The 3,010-nt window shown below is 36.0% G+C and overlaps 1 non-coding gene across 1 annotated transcript; it reads right to left on the bottom strand.

Moving 5' to 3' along the window:
- Window positions 1–1,412: 1,412 nt before the first annotated feature.
- Window positions 1,413–1,520, bottom strand: LOC148571899 (small nucleolar RNA R71). The gene has a single exon (XR_015880350.1). It is a non-coding gene; the product is annotated as a small nucleolar RNA R71 (small nucleolar RNA).
- Between the last annotated feature and the right edge of the window lie 1,490 nt (window positions 1,521–3,010).

Genomic DNA, 3,010 nt, shown 5'->3' with positions numbered 1-3,010 from the left:
TGAGTCTTTTTCATGTTTTCTCTCTCATCATAAAAATTCAAAAAAATAAAAAAAAATATCTTTCCTTTTTTCTCTCATAAAATTCGAAAATTTGGATTGACTTTTTAAAAAATTTTTAAAATTCAATTATTTCTTATGAGTCAAATCAAATTTTCAATTTAAAAATCTTAACTTTTTCAAAAATTAAATCTTTTTCATTTTTCTTATTTATTTTCGAAAATCTTAAAAATATTTTTCAAAAATCTTTGTCTTAATTTTATATCATAATTTTCGAAAATATCATCAACAATTAATGTTTTGATTCAAAAATTTCAAGTTTGTTACTTGCTTGTTAAGAAAGATTCAAACTTTAAGTTCTAGAATCATATCTTGTGATTTCTTGTGAATCAAGTCATTAATTATGATTTAAAAAAAATCAAATCTTTTTCAAAACTAATTCTAATCATATCTTCCTATCATATCTTTCTAAAATCTTATCTTTTTCAAAATTTGTTTCAACTAACTAATTGACTTTTGGTTTGTTTCTTATCTTTTTCAAAACTACCTAACTAACTCTCTCTCTCTAATTTTTGAAAATATCTTCCCTCTTTTTTAAAATTTCTTTTTAATTAACTAATTATTTTGATTTTCGATTTTAATTTTCAAAAATTACTAACTCTTTTTCAAAAATTATTTTTGAAAATCCTTCTCTCTCATCTCCTTCTGTTTATTTATTCATCTACTAACATCTCTCCCTCACTCACCAAAAATCTGAACCCTCTCTCTCTCTGAGTTCAGATTTTCTCTTCTTCTTTTCTTCTACTCACATAAGGGAACCTCAATACTGGGCAAAAAGGATCCCTATTATTATTATTTTTCTGTTCCCTCTTTTTCATATGAGCAGGAGCAAGGATAAGAACATTCTTGTTGAAGCAGACCCTGAACCTGAAAGGACTCTGAAGAGAAAACTAAGAGAAGCTAAAATACAACAATCCAGAGATAACCTTACAGAAATTTTCGAACAGGAAGAGGAGATGGCAGCCAAAAATAATAATAATAATGCAAGGAGGATGCTTGGTGACTTTACTGCACCTAATTCCAATTTACATGGAAGAAGCATCTCCATCCCTACCATTGGAGCAAACAATTTTGAGCTTAAACCTCAATTAATTTCTCTGATGCAACAAAACTGCAAGTTTCATGGACTTCCATCTGAAGATCCCTTTCAGTTCTTAACTGAATTCTTGCAGATATGTGATACTGTTAAGACTAATGGAGTAGATCCTGAAGTCTACAGGCTCATGCTTTTCCCGTTTGTTGTAAGAGACAGAGCTAGAATATGGTTGGACTCTCAACCTAAGGATAGCCTGAACTCTTGGGATAAGCTGGTCAAGGCTTTCTTAGCCAAGTTCTTTCCTCCTCAAAAGCTGAGTAAGCTTAGAGTGGATGTTCAAATCTTCAGACAGAAAGAAGGTGAATCCATCTATGAAGCTTGGGAGAGATACAAGGAACTGACCAAAAAGTATCCTTCTGACATGCTTTCAGAATGGACCATCCTGGATATATTCTATGATGGTCTGTCTGAATTAGCTAAGATGTCATTGGATACTTCTGCAGGTGGATCCATTCACCTAAAGAAAACACCTGCAGAAGCTCAAGAACTCATTGATATGGTTGCTAATAACCAGTTCATGTACACTTCTGAGAGGAATCCTGTGAGTAATGGGACGACTCAGAAGAAATGAGTTCTTGAAATTGATACCATGAATGCCATATTGGCTCAGAATAAAATATTGACTCAGCAAGTCAATATGATTTCTTAGAGTCTGAATGGAATGCAAGCTGCATCCAACAGTACTCAAGAGGCATCTTCTGAAAAAGAAGCATATGATCCTGAAAACCCTGCAATAGCAGAGGTGAATTACATGGGTGAACCATATGGAAACACCTATAATCCCTCATGGAGAAATCACTCAATTCTCTCATGGAAGGATCAACAAAAGCCTCAACAAGGCTTTAATAATGGTGGAAGAAACAGGTTTAGCAATAGCAAACCTTTTCCATCATCCACTCAGCAACAGACAGAGAACTCTGAACAAAGTACCTCTAATTTAGCAAACTTAGTCTCTGATCTATCTAAGGCCACTATGAGTTTCATGAATGAAACAAGATCCTCCATTAGAAATTTGGAGGCACAAGTGGGACAGCTGAGTAAGAAAATCACTGAAACCCCTCCTAGTGCTCTCCCAAGCAATACAGAAGAAAATCCAAAAGGAAAGTGCAAGGCCATTGACATAGTCAACACGGCCGAACCTAAAGAGGAAGGGGAAGACGTGAATCCCAAGGAGGAAGACCTCCTGGGACGTCCAGTGATCAATAAGGAGTTTCCCTCTGAGGAACCAAAGGACTCTGAGGCTCATCTAGAGGCCATAGAGATTCCATTGAACCTCCTTACGCCCTTCATGAGCTCTGATGAGTACTCTTCTTCTGAAGAGAATGAGGATGTTACTGAAGAGCAAGTTTCCAAGTTCCTTGGTGCAATCATGAAGCTGAATACCAATTTATTTGATAAAGAGACTTGGGGAGATGAACCTCCCCTGTTCACCAATGAACTAAATGCATTGGATCAACTGAGATTGCCTCAGAAGAAACAGGATCCTGGAAAGTTCCTAATACCTTGTACCATAGGCACCATGACCTTTGAGAAGGCTCTATGTGACCTTGGGTCAGGAATAAACCTCATGCCACTCTCTGTAATGGAGAAACTGGGAATCTTTAAGGTGCAAGCTGCTAGAATCTCATTAGAGATGGCAGACAATTCCAGAAAACAGGCTTATGGACAAGTAGAGGATATATTAGTAAAGGTTGAAGGCCTTTACATCCCTGCTGATTTCATAATCCTAAATACTGGGAAGGATGAGGATGAATCCATCATTCTTGGAAGACCCTTCCTAGCCACAGCAAGAGCTGTGATTGATGTTAACAGAGGTGAACTAGTCCTTCAATTGAATGAGGACTCCCTTGAGTTTAA

The sequence above is a fragment of the Arachis ipaensis genome, chromosome B3 (genome assembly GCF_059453495.1).
Source record: "Arachis ipaensis isolate K30076 ecotype BB chromosome B3, ASM5945349v1, whole genome shotgun sequence".
NCBI lineage: Eukaryota > Viridiplantae > Streptophyta > Magnoliopsida > Fabales > Fabaceae > Arachis > Arachis ipaensis.
Note: the sequence above shows the minus strand (reverse complement) of the source record. Positions and strands in the feature narration are given on the sequence as shown.